Here is a 21,488-nt window from a genome sequence, read left to right as displayed (position 1 = left end):
TTCCGCAAGTTAGGAAAGCGAAGGAACATGTATTGTTATTTGTGTGCTGCAGCGTTTTTACATGGTGCATTTAATTTTCTGGGAATGCTCAGAATTATATTACTAATGCAAAAAACTTGCTTGATAAAATTGGCTTTTAATGACTTTACTTAGTCCATGTTGAATCTTTCGGACACTACTTTTAACACTTGAATATAAATAATGGATTAAATGGCGATCTTACTCGTGTTAATTATGTAAGCATGTGCGGCTTACAGCTGTAGGCTCTGAGGATGGTGTTAAGTAGCACCAAAACAGCTGTAAGCCGCACATGCTTACTTAATTAACACGAGTAAGATAGTCATTTAATCAATTATTGACTTTACTTAGACCTATAACTCATGTGAATAAATGTTTTCTTTCTCGTTAAACAATGTAAAAGCTGTTCAGAAGTAAAGATATCTCCTATACACGCCACGAAAATGTTTGTGGGGAGGTATAGTTCCATTCTTTCATGACCTCTGCACTAAATTGAGGTGGTGTAGTTGACACTAAACTCTATCGTCCTCCTCCGGGAAAGCCCCGGTACTCAATTTGACCATTGACAATTTGTAAGGAGACTGAGTGGACCTCTGGTTCGGTCTGGAAGTTTTCGGAAAATGTTTAATAATAATGAAATACATGTGTTGTCCCCAGCGTCCGGCGTTTGGGCACCTAGGAGAATCGCAATGCAAACCTCAACAGTGCAGATATGTAGGAATATGGAGTATAGCTCGGTGGAATTTCACAGAACACCATTATCGAGAAAAACAAGTTTTAATACCCGAATATCTCCAGTTGTTAACCAGTGTAGACATTACCAAATGTTGTTGTTTTCTAATGCCAGGCGTTTGACAATAAAGTCATTTGACCTCTTGCACTCCAATATTTTTCAAAGATATTATCATTACCGGCCACTGAAGCACAGATTTTGAGGTGTTCCGAATCCATTTCTTGGTTTGAGTTGCACAATGGACAGTTAGGGGACTGATATATTCCAATTCTATGCAGGTGTTTGGCCAAACAATCATGGCCTGTTGCCAATCTAAATGCAGCTACAGACGATTTTCGTGGTAAATCGGGAATTAACTGTGGATTTTGATGCAGAGAGTACCATTTTTCCCTTGGGATTGTGTTATCAAATTTTGTTTGTTGAAGTCTAAGTATGTAGATTTAATAAATCTTTTCACAGAGTAATACGTAGATTTAGTAACAGGTCTGCAAGTAGCAGTGCTGCCCTTCTTTGCTAAAGCATCCGCATTCTCGTTTCCCAGGATTCCACAATGAGATTGTATCCATTGGAATACAATTCTTTTATTGAGTGATATTAATTGAGAGAGCAATTTAGTTATTTCTGCTGTTTGAGATGAAGGTGTGTGTTTAGAGACTATTGATAGAATAGCTGCTTTCGAGTCTGACAATATAACTGCATTTTTAAATTTACTGATGTGGCATAGAAGATTCCTGAGACTATCACTTATTGCAATTACCAAATGTTTAATGTTACTTTACACCGAGCTTTCCAATTAATTTTTTACTTGTCTGTCCTGTCCTGTCTGTCCGTCTATCTGTCTAACGATTTATTTATTGGGCAGCTCTGTAGTTCCAGTTTCCATCTATAGAATGCGTTGTATACCATGTAATCGTTTAAAATGGATATTCCATGTCCCCCCTTAACACACCTCAATTTTAAAAATAAATGTATTATTTTTCAATGTTTTACCCACACATGACAAATTTACCTTATGTGAGAAAACCTAAAGAAATGATCAAAAAGTGATGTCGAACTTATCATTTCGTTATTTATTTTAAATTGTAATTAAGCTAGATTTTAATTGAAATATATATTTTATGTGCATCATTCCTATGTAATGGCTCTTAGATACTGAATGTCAACAAATACTCGTCCAAAAGTTTAGGAGACAGTTCTGTATACATCTACAACATTGTATTATTCTGTATGTTTTATCTTTAAATATATGTACTCAGTGAAACATGTATCTGTCTTCTATCTATAAAGTCTGCATCTGTAAACCCTTCATTCATTGTCATTCAGTATTCGTATCACATCTTTTCTTCCTGTTGCACATAGAATGCTCTTCCCCCCTCCCATTCGTATCTTCAAAAGAGTCGTAGCCGCTGTAAAAGGTAGAGAATAGAAAAGTATCAGTACCATAACATAGTTTGATTACGAAATTTTTGTAAAAGGCAATACATTTAGGGCGACTTATTATGGAGTTACGTAATTATTATTAATAGCAATAATAAGGAAACTTGAAAGGTGAAGGATCCGGCATGAAAATTTCGCTGATTTCTGAAATTAAAAATGAAAGAAAAAATAATTGGTCGTATAAAAATACAGTGTGTTTGAAAAAAGGAGATACAAATTTCGATAGACAGTATTCATCAATTACGTGAAGATCATGTAATAAAGTTGAAAAGGATAATTACTCCAAAAATTACAGAAGATTTTTACACTGATGTATGAAACCTATGTTACGATACATGCATTGTACAAGACAATCTAATTTTAACTTGCTTAAGCCTTACGCTAAGGTCTGAGGACACTATTGAACGCTATAAGCATTTATTTTATTTTAATCAAAGATGGCTTTAGTTTGACTGTAATTTGTCTGGATAAACATACATGTTACTCTTATTCATTCAGTGTACTGTTCTCGGAATGATTTGCTACTTTCCAGTCAGTGACTTTGAGACTTTACAACTTTATATCAAAGCATTGTGAATGCACGTCAATAGTTACACGAACAACCACGAATTTTTAATGTTTTCGTGCTTTCAGGCGACGAAGGGTTGGACATTAGAAGTGACTGAACACTACATGGTGCACTTATAATATATTATATTGATATTAGCTCCACAGGTGTTGTTTCTTGGTCCTATGATTATTAGAAATTATTTTTCTTATTTTGATCAGTAAAATATACTGTAAAAATCTGTAATCATTTTTTGGTACACTTTATAGGCCTCTACAGTGCAAATAATGAAATAAAGTGCCGCTATGATACTTCATTGCAATGTGTTATTAAAATTGAAATGAGAATTGTATTTAAATGTCTGTGTATACAATTAATAGTAAATAAAGGATCTTTATAATAAATTTCGAGTGCTATTCGGTTATGCTGCCCAGATTAGCGATATCCTATTGGCTTTCTGTACTCCTCCGTTTTAGATATTTATTTCCTACTATAATTTATTTTTTATTTTCTTATTTGACCATAAAATAGTTAAAAACCGTAGAACCTGTAAAATAAGGGAAGGAAAAAGAATAGTTAAAACAGATAACAATGAAATCACAATAAGTTAGCACCAATGCAAACCCACACATTTAATCTAAATTGTACGGACAGGGGTTTATTAAGATTCTTTTGATATATTTGTTAGAATACCTTAAATCATTCACATTTTTTTTTATTTCATCAGGCAAATCATTATATATATTTTTAAGCAATAGACCATATGCGTCTTGTTGAAACTGTTAAACGATCTACTGTAATATTAAAATTATCCTTAAAACGAGTGTTTTAGTAATGAAAATCACTATTTCAATAAAAGTGGTTCTTATCAGAATGTATTAATTCCATAAGCTTAAAAATGTGTAAAGCATATACTCTTAAAATATTAAAACTCTTAAAATATTCTCTATATCGTGGCTTACAAGGAAAAGGTATTAAGTCCAAAATTGCGAACACTGACTTATTAATATTAATAAGTACAACAAATTGTGCTTTGTCTACTGGGAAAACGAATTAAGTCTCAACTCCTTTAGTTCCTTAGTAATGAGACTTTCACAAATTATTAAGTCCATTACAAACAAAATGTTCACAGGAAAAGAGTAGTAAGTGCACTTAATACCTTTTCCCTGTACACCTCAATATCACTTTCAGAATATCTGTACAGGCAGAATGATTTTAGCTCATAACCTGACCAGGAACACAGTGATCTATGCTAGTGATTAACATTGATTGTATATGTTTTTTCTCATAAACATGAACGATTATGTGACAAGAGGAAGGAAATTATTGCAGCTAGCTTTGCAGAAAAATGCTGAAGTAATTGCTAGTAGGTGACTCTTGTTAAAATATACATGATAGCCAAAACAAATAAATACAGTAATTACTTCAACATTTTGAGGCGAAGTTGCTGTTTTTATGCTGTACCTAATGGCATTTTTTAATCTTGTTTTGAGATCCAGTAGGTTCATTATTAAAACTATTTAAATAACATATTATAACATAAAAAATAATATCAAAACAAATTCTAAACGTAGACCACCTAATGACAACAAAGTAGTATATATTTAAAGTTTTACTGTGAATATTCCATTTCTTATTAAAAATGTTTGATTAATAAATAAAATTGGATATGATCTGACAATAGAACTGTGAGAAGGGTGTAACCAAAAGTATAGAATTACTCGTCTTGATTGAGTGATACTGCAGATAGGCGAAATAAATTAAATAAAACTTAGCATTGGAACAAACATGATGATGTAATTTATTATAACAATTATTATTCAGAGTGTAATAAATAAAATGATCATTTACCAGCAGGAACCTCATCAGTCATAAGTGAACAAGATGTGTTAGAGAAAATTGATAATGCTTTCGGAAGTGATTTTGCATATTTATATTCTCATTATCGCCCTAACTCTGAGTATTCAGAACACAATGAAAAATGTGCGGCACCTGGGGAACCAACTCAAGAAAGTGGAAGCAGATGGAGAAAAAGGAATCCAAGCAAATGGAAACGCAATGTGAAAAAAATTAACGTAGGGATGGCTTGACATATAAAATAAAAACATCACAAGATGCTAAAGTTCCTGAAACCTCTAAATTGTAATGTGTGGATTTTAGTGCACTGAAAACATTTCTGAAGAGCAGCGAAAGGGGGTTTGTTCAATTTATTGGAAGGCAGAAAGACTTCATTCTCCATTGAATCTTCAGCAGCACTCCAGGAAGGAGGAGGGATCGTAATAATCTTGACGAAGGCCACTGTTTTTACGATTCTTCCTCCTTTGCGTTTGGAAGCAGTCAGAATTATCTTGCTTCTGATGCAAAGTATTTTCAGAGAAAAATTATTCGTAAACTCTGAATCTTCTCTCTGAAAGAAATACTTCAATCTACAGCAGGTGGCAAAAATTTTGGTGTAACAGAAATCCAAAGATGAAAATGGTGATGTTAATTGGCTCAAAGTAAAGTCTTTCAATTATACGGGAGAAATATATTGGGTTCTGCAATATAAGTGTGAGTATTCTAATGAATGTAGAGTAATCTAAATTCATGGAGAGGGACGACCATTAATTTTTCTAAAACAACCGCTAGCAGAATACTCAAATTCATTGCCTATAAGCTAAGCAAAGAAGAATAATCTTCTAAAAGTCTGTCGAGCAAGTATCATTCCTGAAGAGTTGCATGGCTGGTACAACATTCTGCCAGCATGTGACACTGCAGTTGACAAGGTTCCAGTACCTGCTTAGATGACAGTGGAAATGATAAGTGATGATTCTGAAGATGATTCTTAGAAAGATTGTGATTTAGCCTCTAAAAAAGATCGATCATTTAACGCACTCTTTACATCATGAAGTTCAAAGCCTGTGAATAAATAGTTTCATTCAGTTCAATTCAACCTGTGTTAAAACCATAATTCAATCTGCAAAACATGTTAATATGTAGTTTAATACCTGTATTATTTAAAAAGAAGGAGTAGTTGAGTTTAAATTCAAAACTAGATTTTTCATAAACATCTAAACTTTTAAGTTGATTTATCTCAATACTAGCTTTTTGGACTTAATACATTTTCCTTGTAAAGTTTGCAGAGTTAAGGCCATCAGGCCTTTTCTTGCACTCAACCAGGATCAAATCACATACAGAAAAAAAATACATACCGGTATAAAATATGAACTTAAAAATAATAATAAACATAATTAAGTAGAAAAGAGAGATTGAATGCATATACACAATCAGTATTAACTTTGAAATAACAATAATATATATATGTAATAAAGAGACTAAATACATAATCACAAACAGAAAAATACATTTTAGTATACAAGTATTAAGTTAAAAGAAAAAAAAAAAGAATTGTAATCCCACGATATGATATATAATAAACACCTGCCATGCATCTTAGTAATAAATAGTTTCATTCAATTCAGTTCAATTCAAGCTTTGTTAAAACCATAATTCAATCTGCAAAACACGTTAATATGTAGTTTAATACATGTATTATTTAAAAAGAAGGAGTAGTTGAGTTTAAATTCAAAACTAGATTTTTCATAAACATTCGAACTTTCAAGTTGATTTATCTCAGTACTAGCTTTTTGGATTTAATACCTTTTCCTTGTAAGCCCACAATTATCAACGCCTGCCATATATCTCACAACATGCTTCTGAGCAATAAAAAATTAGTATAAAACTTCGCTAAGTATTAATCTGCAGTATATGTTTACAAAACAGAAAAAATTTGTTCGAGAGCGACGAATAAATTTTGCCTCGAATCCCCGCATATAATTATAGTTAAGTTGAGTAGCCTACTGGTACTGTAAACCTACGGCATATGACTGTATCTTTCTTATTTCTAAAGAGTGTCATCCTAAGGAATTTGGGATCCAATGGAAGACAAAAATTCCTTCAATATAGGCGCTAGTATGTCTCAATAATTTATGGAATTTTATTAATCTGCGTCGGAATATTTGCTCAAAGACTAATAATTAATTGATGAAAATTTAATATAAAGTCAGAAGTAGAAAAAAACTGCACATGGATATTTTTTTTTATTCAAAGAAAACAATGCGATTTGTAATCCTGCATGAATTTCTACTTTTTATATTCCCTTTAATATTCGTACAATTTACCACGACAGTGGCTTAATGTTAGCGCACTGGACTTGTACGCCAGTACACCCTGTTGATCCACCACTTGTGTTGGGGCAAGTCCTTACTTAGTCGAGGCAATAGAAGAGTTCTTCGGGTCCCCTTTGACATCCAGCAATTACCCACCATTCATTACGAGTACAGTGTAGACCCATCTCCTATGGTGCACTCTGAATACTGTCTGAGGAACTAAGTGGTCTATATACTTATCGATACGAGAGACATCCATGAGCCATGCTCGTAGGGTCGGAGCGAGTAACAAGTTAGGCTTCTGTCATTGCAAAAAATAAATGCTGCACTACGGTAGGCAGTAAGAGTTGGTAATCTGATGTTATGGTATTGCATTTTTTTTCTTGTGAAAGTGAACCTTACACCCCTAATCACATATATATCAGATTGGCCATTCGCATTGTTATGAAATGGAAACATAAAATGAGAACAACCACTAAAGCTTCCACCATCAAAATTACATTTTTGATAACGACCGCTAGATGGAAGTACAACTGCTTGGAATTATTATTATATTATGGAATATTTTGAAATCGCTAAATGGCAACATAATGAAATTGTTAAAGTGATTGCCTTAAAAATTCATTAGGCTGATAAATGTTGTATGTGATCACGGCTTATAGTTAGGAAGGAGCTACAATTGACCACAAACAGTCCTCTATATTCTAATCGAATTGTTAACGTGTAATTTAAACAATTTCATTATTTTAAATATTTTAAGATGTCCAAATTAAGAGAATTGAGAATTTTTAATGCCCTATTATGGCTTCCAAATGCTGAGAAAACCCAAAACTTTAGTTTATTCTATCGGAATTAGGGCTTATATATTGGTCACGCCTTAATGTATCGTGTTTCATAGCAGACTTTCCCCATAGAAACCAGAGACGTTATCGAATGCTGTTGTTTAATCATTTCCATCACTGTTCCATATATATTATTCTACAAGTATCAGTCAGGTTTCAGAGCTGGACACAACACAAGCACTGCTCTACTTAAAGTGACCGAAGACATTAGTGAAGCAATCGACTCTAATAAAGTAACCATGCTAACACTTCCTGGCCTTAGCAAAGCTTTCAACTGTGTAAATTTTGACTTGCTCATTCATACATCGAGAAATCTGTATTTGTCAGAGACTGCTGTAAGTTGGTTCGAATAATCCTTATGGGAAAGAAATCCGGGAATCGAAGCTCCTCCTGGCTTAGCATAACATCAGATATACCGCAGGGGTCGGTACTCTGATCATTGTTGTTCACAATATATGTCAATGATATTACTAAGGCATTGTAACTATCACTTGTATGCTAACGATCTTCAATACTATATCTCTTCCCGCTTAGACCGAGTAAACGACGCTATATATAAACTAAACGAAGACATTGACTCGATTGTGACATGGACAAAGAAACTCCATCTTAAAAACAATCCTGGAAAGACAAAAGCAATTATATTAGGACACAAACAGCAAACTGACGCTGTAAAACACCTTGACATTTCCCCCATTAAAATAAGTACAGTGCATATTCCTTTCAGTTCTTCAGTAAAAAAATGTTGGTATTCAGATGGATAATAATCTCAACTGGGACTTGCAAATCACAGAAACCTACAGAAAAGTATATTCTGTTATCCATGTGCTAAAAAGGATAAATGTTCATCTTCCCTCTTGCTTAAAAAAAGTCCCTTGTGTAGACGCTTGTATTTCCCTATTTTGACTATGCCGACATTTTACTGTCTGACCTTTCCAGCGACAACAAAACGAAACTTCAACGTGCTCGTAATTTGTTTGTACGTTTTGTAAGCAATGTTGTAAATATGATCATATTACCCCATCCCTGGAAGCAATAGGTTGGCTTAAACTAGATAAGAAAAGAAATTTACATTCACTACTCCTTCTCTTCGAAATCTTACACTCTTCTATTCCTTCGTACCTGCCGTCCCGCTTCACTTATCTCTCTTCCCACCATAATCTGAACACATGCTCTCGCCATGAAGCAATACTAACAATACCATCCCATCGCACCTCATTTTTTTTTTATTTTAGTAGGTTATTTTACGACGCTTTATCAACATCTAAGGTTATTTAGCGTCTGAATGAGATGAAAGTGATAATGCCGGTGAAATGAGTTCGGGGTCCAACACCGAAAGTTACCCAGCATTTGCTCATATTGGGTTGAGGGAAAACCCCGGAAAAAACCTCAACCAGGTAACTTGCCCCGACCGGGAATCGAACCCGGGCCACCTGGTTTCGCTGCCAGACGCGCTGACCGTTACTCCACCCACAGGTGTGGACGCACCTCCTCATACTCATCCTCTTTCACAATAGCCTGCCAAGACTCTGGAATTCGCTACCTGCTAGCATCAGGGACTGTCGAAATAAAATTGAATTCAAACGCAAACTTACTAGGCACTTGGTCAGTAATTGAGACTCGTTCAGACATGGCTTCTTGTAAATAGTTCTCTTAATCTATCACAGAATATTTCAATATCCGATAATTTCATCACTATAGAATTTTGTTATTCTAGGTTTAATTTGTAATTCAATAAATACAAACAATATCCTTCGTTCTTAACTTCTATGTTAAATTGTTTAGCTGTCATTAATCAGGTAATCTTTTCGTACTTTGATTCTTATTGTAATTGTAAATATAATATTAATTGTAATTTTATTCTTCGTATTGTAGTTGTAATCCCCTGATAGAGAGGCAGAGAAGGCCTGACGGCCTTATCTCTACCAGGTTAACTAAATAAATACTAAATAAATAAGATATAATGCATCAATGCTTCACTTTAATACTACATCATCGTCTGACAAGCTTCAGTTCTCTAGCCACTAAAATGATGCTATTACTACAGTTAGTGATGTGAAGCGTTATTGAGGCCTACAATAATTCTAAATCCAAAATTTCAGTTTACTCTATCGAAATTATATTGATGTTTTATTATAATGCTTCTTATGGTAGTCTTTCCTACAGAGACCTGGGACATTATTAGAAGCAGCTTTGGGAAAGAATCTATCGAATACTTCTGTTTTATCACTACACCATCGTTCCATATCTATATATTTCATCGCCTGACTTATCTGAGGCCCTTAAAATGCTATTGTTACAACTAGTGTAATCAAGAGGTTTTGAGGCATACATTAATTGAAACGACTATTTATAAAAGGGCCTTCTATCGAAATTACAACAATCACATCTCCAGAAAAATTGCCTTATTCCAAGAATAAGACCCTCTCAAATATGCTTTGAATATTGTGAAGACTGTACATCTTAATAAATGCATGGTATAATGACCTTTCTTAGCAGAAAGGTATATTCAAGTGAAACCAATACGATAGGGTTCTTAATTTATTTGAGGAAAAATAGGAATAAGACACTTTTAGAAATGAATGATTGAATTCTAAATCTATTCAGTAGAAAACTCCATTAAAAGTACATCTCCACGAGGAACTCTTTGAAGCTGAACCTCCTAAGCGAGTTTAATTGTAGTTGCTACGTAATATGCTACAGACCAGAGTTTCAGTTCCGTCGCAGGTGCTATGTCAGGGTGAATAGAACTTTAGTAAACTTCGTGTGTATTCCTTGAGAACAGAACTATTCTTACAAACTTTCAAGAGATAAATTAGGTATTTTCGAAGTACAAAAATATTTATATCAATGTAAATTTTAATCATGTTTTAACATTCCGAGAACCTCCTCTGAATGTAAATATACTTTTCTTTTTACAAAAGAAAGCTCTACAACAGGAAGATTGCAAAATTTGGGGGTCACCATGCAAAAATATTTACCAAAATTTGGGAAATTTTCAGTACAAGTATTTTCTTTTTCGTGAAGAAGTTCAATATTAAAATCCAAGATACATTTAGTATGCATCTGAAAATTCATAATTTTAATACAAGACTACCCTCAGCTAGTCTCGGCAGTTAAAAAGTAGTTCACTATTTAAGTATTGCAGTTTTCAGTACACTGCCTAAATATTTTCAAGATTTGAAGGGTAAAGATTAAGGGTTTAGAACAGAATTAACAAAATTCCTCCATACTTATACCGACAGTCTAGTATATAGTCACAAAGCTCAATATGTAGAAAATATGCAGCCATAGATAGCTGCTAACCACTAGGATCGCTACTATCGCCCCATTACAGACAATGCGAAATATTACCGGAACAGTCTATTGTTCCTAGTACCCTCAAAACTCAAGCTTCGTCACTGTATATACTAGACTGTGCTTATACCTTCTACTCAGCTGATGAATAATTGTTTATGCCTGTAATTTGAATTTCTCTGCTTATTGTTTGTTATATACTTCTGTATAACCTTCGACTTATACCACGTCTCAAAGCTACATTGCTGAGTAAGATCTAATTTAAGAAAACGTTGTGCGACTAATTGATCAACTTTTCATGTCGAATACCCAGATACGTATTCTGGCCAATCCAGACGTTATTTGTAGTACATAAAATTTATTTTGAAGCAGGTTTGCTTGGAGTACTCAAGTCATTTCACCAATAAATCATAATTATCCCTGTACAGATAACTACAGAAAACTTTTATATCATATTTTCCCTAGAAATCAAGTGTATGAGATGTTCTTATAGTGAATGAAGCTAACAAAATGAAACATTCAGAATAAGGTAGGTAGTTAGATCTTAAGATACAGTACAATGATGAAGTAAATTTAATAAAAATAAACAAGTTTAATATACAGTAGTCTCAGTTTAATGATTATGAATAAAATTAATGACAGGAGTTTTTAACAATTGTACATACATGTAGGAAATTTCTGTGTATGTATATTATATGTTTAACTGCATAAGTGTCCTCTTCAGGCGAGATACCTTGTCCTTACTGTATGTAGCAGACGATGAACGAGTAGTAAGAAAGATTGTGTGCTGTCACTACACAGCATCCTCAGCTGATCTGATGACCGTTTCTGTAGATTTCTAGCAACGACACTTCGAAATGAACGAGCGATAGTTTTCAATTAGTGTATTAATTTTGTAGAAAAATCGTTGTGGAGTAATGCCAACTTACTCATTTGTCGAGAGGTTTCTACAGCAACTGTAATAAAAACAAGTTTTAGTGAAATCCTGTTCAAATTCTTTTGCAGTTTCTGTCTCACGAAATAAACATTCTTATTACATTAGGAGAATAGCCTATAATCTACTACATTTTCCAGCTGGTCAAGTATATCGGGCGATATTTTATAGAGGGTGTAGGCCTACAAATCTTGGTCACAATGTGGGCTATCCAAAATAGGTACAAAATAAAATAACTGAGCAGTACAAACTTTCCGGGAGTAGAAATTGATAGTCATCTTATATGGAAGAAGCATGCAGACAAAATTTGCAAAAAGATAACTGGTGTACATTTAATGAAAAGAATATAAGATCTAAATGACACAGATTTAGTTAGAACCATCTACTGTGAAGTAATACATCCCTCCATGTTCTATGAAAGTACGGTTTTGGGAAAAAATGTTCACGTTTCAGAAGAGAGCGATACGATATTATAACGAGACTGAGAAACTGATACATGTAGGGTAGCTTTTAAGTGTCTAAAAATCCTGCACCGTCTATTCCTTGTATATATTCGAAACAATAATGTATATAAAGAAACAAGAAATATAATATACCAGTGTTAATCAAATGCACGCCTACAGTACTAGAAAAAAAAAAAGAAAATTATCTTGTAAAAATGCACAATCTGAAACTTTTACAACTAAATCATTAATAGCAAGATGCCGATATTTTAACCAACTGCCAGAAAACAAAGAATATAAATTCCCCCCACAAAAAAACATTAACGCAAGTTAAAAGAATACCTAATCAATAAATGTTACTACTCATTAACATGTTTTTGAATAATAAATAAACACCTTTTGTCTTGCTCTATTAGATTACGTATTACATTTATTTCCTTGTTTATATGATTATCACACTACGTTTTGAGAAATAGGAAATGAGGCTTGTATATAGTGATGAAAATGCATACCGGTACTATAATATAGAGGTTTAATAAAATGTAAAATTATAGTGGCCTGGTATATAATTATGCAACCATATTGTATATAGGATTTTAAGTAGTTTACATTAATGCATATTTTAATATTATGCTCCACTATTTAGCCTACATGCCCTATATCAATTATTAATCTACAGGACTAAAATAAATTAATTAATTAAATCTTGGAATAAGTTTACAATTCATTTTGGAGGATCAGACAAGTAAATTCTAGTATTATTACTAAAAAAATGTTCTGATTCAGTCACGTGACTTATCAATTTAATATAATCTACAGGATAGTTTACACTACATACATTTATTGTGAACGTTTTCTCCTTAAATACAGCATCTTCAAAAAATTGAAAAGATTTTAGATAATATATGAAAAAATTGCATAACTGTTCTAAGTGACGTATGCATATAATGTGTACAAAAAGTTATGAGCAAATATACATACTAATATACATAACTGTATGTGTCAATGTTAAAATTACATGATTTAAAATACATTTAAAACAAGTTAAAGATATGGTGTATTCAGGTTAAAACAATGATATGTATATAATTTTGTAAATGATTTTAATTTTATGCTTTGCGCTTTATATTGATGTGAGTGGTTTTACTGAATGTGTTGTAGGCCTCTATTGTGTTAACATGTCTTCAATTTTTGACATTGAGTATTTTGGCTTTAATTGATAAAATCGCATCGAGAAAAATGGTAATATTACATTTTATTTATTTCAAAATATATATTATCAACTGCAGATCCCCTGATCCCTAGGGAACAGCGGAGCACACTTTGGGAACTACTGACTTAGTGGAATCTTTGTTTACTCTTCTAGCAAACCACCAAACTGGTGTTTTATCGTAAAAGGAAATTGTATCTGATGATGCTGTATAAAGGCGAAAACGTTCATACGTTATTTTAATATTTGACATGTATTAGCACATGTTAATATTAAATTGATGTCATAACTCATAATATTGAAAAATTAAAACGTTATTTATTGTATTAATAACCGACTTATCGGAAAATAAAACATGAATTGTAAAACAGAAAATACGTGTAAAATTATCTTATGAACGGCTTATTAAAATTAATTAAAAATTGAATTAAACATTAAAATTAAATTAAATTAAATTAAAATTAATTAAAAATAAGGGCATGGAAAATATGCTCTTGGATTCTCTCTTGTCAAAAACACTGGCGTTAGCACTCGCGCGGACTACATTTGTAATCCACTCTAAAAACATATATATTGATACACAGAAAAAAGTTACAATTACATCCAAACACTCCAGATATCAGAGCTAAATTGTAACAAGAAGGTACTGAAAATTTCACGCTATCAGCATTGAAATCTGAGATGTGATGACATGATAAATAGCAGTGGATTACAAAATGTATGCCGCGCGAGTACTGGAGGGCTAACAGAGAGTTCCTCTGAGCTTTCGGTGAGAGAAGCGTTATTATGAAGTACCCTGTAACAGTTACAGTTAAACTACAACAACAATGATGTTAATAAAGAGCATAAATAAATACCTATTTTAAACTTGTCATCCTCGATGTTTATCACGTTAGCTTCAGGATCCGGTGTTCGCCGATACATAGCCAAGGACAAAGAAATTCATAGCATGGCGTATCGTAGATTTATTGCAAGATGAAGAATCCTGTACACAATGAGGACTGCAGACAAAATTTATCGTCCATCTCTGTCGCACGTTGAATTCCGACTGCGAATAACACCTGCAGATGTAAGTGCCATTAAATTAATTACTGCAGGTACAATATTCTTACTGTGGCTTTTAAGAAGAAAAGTTACCAAGTTTCAAATATAGTAGAATCCTATGACCAGAGACTAGTAGTTTCCATATTGCGGGCTGGAAAGGTTTCCTGTCAGGTTGGCGGCTTATGCTAGCGTGAAGTTATCATCCCCACGTCATGATCACGTATGGTAACCTGATTGAATTTTTTCCCCTTCAGTTCACATTACTCTCTCCAACGGATTCCAGGAAAGTTTCGCCGTCAATGTGTGGGTTGGCATCATCGTAGGTCGTTTTATTGAGGCGTACATTGTGCAACCACGCCTCAGTTACTTGACCTTCCTAAGGGGAAACTATGCCACTGATATTGACGTACGGTACTGTTCAGAAGTTAACAGAAATATTTCAGTATGATGGTGTTGGTGCATATTTTACTCTTCTTCTGCGTCTGCCTTAACCAAACATTAACTGACCGAGTTAAACTAGAGGCTTGTCCTTCATTCTCATCGGATTCAACTTGAGACTTCATCTGTGGCCATATGAAGAATACTATGGAATCTGAGGGTAATATAGTACTCGAATTATGAACAAGGTGTAAGACAGTCAACAAAGGGCTAGAATATTTTAGAGAATGGGGCACACCGCCGAATTCGACCCCGGTATGTCCGCGTTGAGTGAGGGACAGACTGTGTTAGGCAGTAGATTTTCGTGGGGAACTTCAGTTTCCCCCCCCCCCCCGGGATTCAATTAATGCTCCATTCAGTTTCCACTTGAGCTAATTACCTGGCTTTGTTTGTGATACAGAATACATCATTCCCCTCCACAGCGAGTATGGATTCCCGATTCGGGTTTCTTGGTGAAAAACTGGCAGAATTTCAAATGCACAAGCTTATGAGCCACAGACGAATGCTAATGTTGTTAGTAGGGACCGTATTCTAGCACAGAACGTACGGAGATAAGGTTAGTTGTTCATAGACTATAAGGACACATGTTTGGCGACACTCGCATCTTGTTTGTGCTGAAGTAGACTCTCTTTCATGATTCGAAACTAGATTTCGTAGCCTGTTCACAGTGAATTCCAATGATAAAGGCGGATACTACGATGACCTTTCCTACAATTTAAATTATTAATTAATTTATTTGATTTTTTTTTTTTTTTTTTGCTGGCAGGTTTAAGGTCGTAAGGCCTTCACCTTTACTCAACCAGTACAAAAATACACAACAAATATAATCAATATAAATAACAGCCATGCAGAAAACAATGGATTAAAAACAATTATGTTAATAATTATATATATATTTATTAATTTAATTTTTATTTATTTATTTATATTATTTAATGTGCTGTACCACAGCCTTTGGCTAATTACAGTTCAGCACAAAGACAATATAACAAAAATATTAGTAATGATATAAATTACAATAAAAGTACAATGGAATAATTACTAAAATAATGGAAATTAAATAATTTTTTTTATTTTAATAATTATTTTACGACGCTTTGTCAACATCTTTGGTTTTTTTAGCGTCCGAATGAGATTAAGGTGATAATCCCATGAAATAAATCAGTGTTCCAGCAACGATAGTTACCCAGCATTTGGTCGTAAAGGGTTGAGGGAAAATCCCGGATAAAATCCTCAACCAGGTAACTTGGTCCGACCGGGAATCGAACCCGGGCCACCTGGTTTCGGGGCCAGACGCTCTAACCGTTACTCCACAGGTGTGGACCCAATTAAATAAAATAATTGCAAATAATAATAAATAATAATAATAATAATAATAATAATAATAATAATAACGTGAGCAAAATGTAAATGTGTTTATTTACATAATAATTCTAAGACTTAGACGATTACAATTTAGTGTTAAGGAAGATAATTTGGACCAAAGAAATGATTAACATAGTGAAGTAAAATGGTTATATTAAAAATTAAAATCATATTTTAGAAAAGTAATATTTCAAGAAAGATCATATTCTAGATATTAAAAGCAGTCTTTTCGAAATCGGATATTGAAAGTAATCAGTGTCTGACAGCCTTTTTACAGTATGTACACTAGAATACGCTATTTTTACTATTTACAGTACCATAAAAAATGTAGGCTTACATTGATCATAACTCTGATTGATGTTCTGGCTAATATGTACATCTATTATCAGGCAGTACATCTCACTTGACGATATGTGTCAGAGGAAGAACAATTGTTTGTATACATCTGAAGTCTGATTTATGTAATATGTAGCTAGTCGGCGATGTATGCAATAGAGGGGGGAAAGAAACTGGCCAACCGACTCCATTATCTTCTGGCTTAGTTTCCTCATGTGTGATACTTTATTGGTGTCACTTGTGAGGTTCAAACCTCTCTTCAGACAATTTACTAAAGAACAACATAGAACAGACATACATTATTTACAAAATAAGAAGGTTATAGTATTTATAAAAAAAATAGCGCTGTATCAGGGATACACCGATAAGCCTATTTCGTAAGACTTCGATTTCTTTTATGTCACTACGACTAATGCGTAATTTAAAAACGGTTGTGGGAAGAAATTCGAATGTGCTTTTAGATTAATATCATTACATTTGTTACACATCAAGGTATTGTCCTACATAGCTTCAGAGTGTGTTTGAAGTGGATAGATATTTAATATTGTTTAATATATTTCGCTAAATGTATATCTTAGCTCGAATGGTTTCCTCATATTATATCTGGACGAAATGTGATACCTTCTGTTTTTTTCTGTCCATACCTAGTAAAATTATCTTTATTGAATATAAACTGCTTTCAAATACATACTTATTGTTGCTATTATATCCAAGTGGTATTCCTGTTGTCCACAGACTTACACACACAGGTACACGAATAAACAGATTTAGATATACAGTATCGGTGCATAAGGGGCGACTTCTGGTTCACTATTGACCAAACATTATTTATACTAGTACATTCAATTTACAAAATAGATAGGCTATAGCATTATGAAATAAAATACTTACTTACAAATGGCTTTTAAGGAACCCGAAGGTTCATTGCCGCCCTCACATAAGCCCGCCATCGGTCCCTATCCTGTGCAAGATTAATCCAGTCTCTATCATCATACCCCACCTCCCTCAAATCCATTTTAATATTATCCTCCCATCTACGTCTCGGCCTCCCTAAAGGTCTTTTTCCCTCCGGTCTCCCAACTAACACTCTATATGCATTTCTGGATTCGCCCATACGTGCTACATGCCCTGCCCATCTCAAACGTCTGGATTTAATGTTCCTATTATGTCAGGTGAAGAATACAATGCGTGCAGTTCTGTGTTGTGTAACTTTCTCCATTCTCCTGTAACTTCATCCCGCTTAGCCCCAAATATTTTCCTAAGCACCTTATTCTCAAACACCCTGAACCTATGTTCCTCTCTCAGAGTGAGAGTCCAAGTTTCACAACCATACAGAATAACCGGTAATATAACTGTTTTATAAATTCTAACTTTCAGATTTTTGGACAGCAGACTGGATGATAAGAGCTTCTCAACCGAATAATAACACGCATTTCCCATATTTATTCTGCGTTTAATTTCCTCCCGAGTGTCATTTATATTTGTTACTGTTGCTCCAAGATATTTGAATTTTTCCACCTCTTCGAAGGATAAATCTCCAATTTTTATATTTCCATTTCGTACAATATTCTGGTCACGAGACATAATCATATACTTTGTCTTTTCGGGATTTACTTCCAAACCGATCGCTCTACTTGCTTCAAATAAAATTTCCGTGTTTTCCCTAATCGTTTGTGTATTTTCTACTAATATATTCACGTCATCCGCATAGACAAGAAGCTGATGTAACCCGTTCAATTCCAAACCCTGCCTGTTATCCTGAACTTTCCTAATGGCATATTCTAGCGCGAAGTTAAAAAGTAAAGGTGATAGTGCATCTCCCTGCTTTAGCCCGCAGTGAATTGGAAAAGCATCAGATAGAAACTGACCTATACGGACTCTGCTGTATGTTTCATCACTGAGACACATTTTAATTAATCGAACTAGTTTCTTGGGAATACCAAATTCAATAAGAATATCATATAATACTTCCCTCTTAACCGAGTCATAAGCCTTTTTGAAATCTATGAATAACTGATGTACTGTACCCTTATACTCCCATTTTTTCTCCATTATCTGTCGAATACAAAAAATCTGATCAATAGTCGATCTATTACGCCGAAAACCACACTGATGATCCCCAATAATTTCATCTACGTACGGAGTTAATCTTCTCAAAAGAATATTGGACAAAATTTTGTACGACGTCAACAAAAGTGATATTCCTCGAAAGTTACCACAGTTGGTTTTGTCCCCCTTTTTAAAAATAGGTACAATTATGGACTTCTTCCATTGTTCTGGTACAATTTCCTTTTCCCAAATAGCAAGTACAAGTTTATAAATTTCGCTATATAATGCGCTTCCGCCCTCTTGTATTAATTCTGCTGGAATTTGATCGATACCTGGAGACTTGTACTTTTTCAGATTTTCTATCGCAATTTCGACTTCTGAAAGCGTGGGTTCGGGTATAAATAGCTCAGCAGTTTGTATTTCAATTTCGTCCCGATCATTTCTATTTGGCCTATGTACATTTAGTAGTTGCGCAAAATAGTTTTTCCATCTGTTTAGGATTGATGGAGAGTCTGCAAGCAAGTCACCATTCTCATCCTTGATCACGTTTACCCTTGGCTGATATCCGTTCTTAAATTCCTTTATACCTTTATATAAATCTCGAATGTTTTTATTCTTACTATTTGTTTCTACCTCATTCAGTTTTTCCTTCAAGTAACCTCTCTTTTTATTCCTAAGTGTACGACTTGCTTCCCGTCTTTCATTGAAATAATTATCTCTTCTCCTCAACTGGATCCTGTAAGAATTTCAATTTTGCCTGTTTCCTTCTTTCTACTACCATGCAACAATCTTCATCAAACCACGGTTTCTTTTTCTTAGTTTCATAATAACCTATGCTCTGCTCAGCTGCAATTTTGATACTATCTCTGATATTTTCCCACACGCTATTAACATCTAATTCTTTCTCAACTTCGTCGGAACTTTCTAAAGTGGCAAACCTATTCGAAATTTCGACCTGATAATTTTGCTTAGCTTCCTCGTCCTTTAATTTCAAAATATTAAATTTAGTAATATTAACTTGTTGCTCTACTCGCTTGGCTACTGATAATCTTTCTCTTAATTCTCCAATCACCAAATAATGGTCAGAATTACAGTCTGCACCCCTGAAAGTTCGAATATCTACTATACTAGTATGTCTCCGTTTATCTATCAAGATGTGATCTATTTGGTTGTGTGTCAATCCATCTGGAGAAGTCCAAGTATATCATAAAATACCTTACATAATCTCAATACTGTAAATGTTTAATAAATGTAGGTCTACATTTTTTATTATGGAGTAAATAGTGAAAAAAGCGTATTCTAGTGTAGCCTGCACAATTTAAATAATTTAAATCCTAAATATTAGTGAAATTGTTAAAGTGGTCTAGGTTTTGTTCTACCCAACTTGACTAAACGAGAGACACGTGAGCAGTCAGTCAAATAGACTTCGCTCGCTAGAAACATGCACATCGTTCACTTGAAAACTCCAGTAATACATATCTTGTAGCCTCCTGGGACAAAGTGCGGCCAATAATAAAAATATTAATAATAATAATAATAATAATAATAATAATATATTCCGTATAGTAACAATAACAAATAATGAAAAGGTAAATAATTTGAGTCGTAAATACCCACCTTTAAAATCTTCTGCAGGCCATATTGTTATTCATGCATTCTTTAAATATCTTAACGTTGAAATGGAATGTACATACAAATTTATTTGCCAGAAATCAAGAAATTTTCTCTGTCGTTAAGTTTAATACATAATTTTGTTTCCATTCTTTGCGAAAAAATCAATTTCTGATACAGTGCTTTCTACCTCTTGCACTATGTTCACATTCCAATGCATCAATCCACCAATTTTATTCAAACTCATTATCTCCCCGACGAGGAAACTTTTGGGTAAAGAAAGAAATCAGGACAAAGACCGGCATAGTTACTCGAATTTGTACAAAACTGTGTTAAGTGAAAGTTACCATCGTTGCATGTAAATTTTTATGAATTAAGATTGAATTCCACAAAATTTCTTGTAGTAAAACGTATTAAATGTATTTTTAAAACATAATGTTCACATATTAAAACCTTACTTAATTCTAATTTATTTTAAAATTCCTTCTTCACTTGATCTTCATAATGGTTTAAATACCACAACATTATTCCTCTCATGAATTCATACAAGGATACCACGAGGACGAACATCAGACTCCACATAAACGAACGAAGTTAGCATAAAGACAATGAAGAATATGTAAAATATTACTGCCAGAATAACACAATGATCACTTATACGATACATTGCGTCGAGTATTATGATAAAGGTGCAGACGGCTACCACGTAAGGCACCACACCCTGATTCCAATACAGCTCCATGTTGCTCCAAAAATACAGCGATCACTCTTCCGAATGCAAGCTTGCTTCCAAACGACACAATGAACAACAGAAATGCAAGCCGATCAGATGTTACACACAAGCAAACTTGTGGCGCCATCTGTATCACTGATTTTATAATAAATGTATTTAAATAACATTAATTTATTTGCAATAAAGTGGCACAAATTAGTATACATATAGCATATATATGTTATAAATTTCGTATTCTAAGACTACTATAACAATAATGTAACCAGATCCATTTCAATAAATTATTAATTTGTGTCATTTACG

General features: G+C 33.7%; 1 long non-coding RNA gene across 1 annotated transcript; it reads right to left on the bottom strand.

The window, feature by feature from the left end:
• Window positions 1–11,616: 11,616 nt before the first annotated feature.
• Window positions 11,617–21,263, bottom strand: LOC138710058 (uncharacterized). The gene is made up of 3 exons (XR_011335037.1): window positions 20,459–21,263; window positions 14,467–14,670; window positions 11,617–11,978 (listed from the first exon to the last, which is right to left on the bottom strand). It is a non-coding gene; the product is annotated as an uncharacterized lncRNA (long non-coding RNA).
• Window positions 21,264–21,488: the final 225 nt, after the last annotated feature.

This window comes from Periplaneta americana, chromosome 12 (assembly GCF_040183065.1).
Source record: "Periplaneta americana isolate PAMFEO1 chromosome 12, P.americana_PAMFEO1_priV1, whole genome shotgun sequence".
Taxonomy (NCBI): Eukaryota; Metazoa; Arthropoda; class Insecta; order Blattodea; family Blattidae; genus Periplaneta; species Periplaneta americana.
The sequence above is the reverse complement of the archived record's forward strand: the minus strand, read 5'-3'. Positions and strand labels throughout refer to the sequence as shown.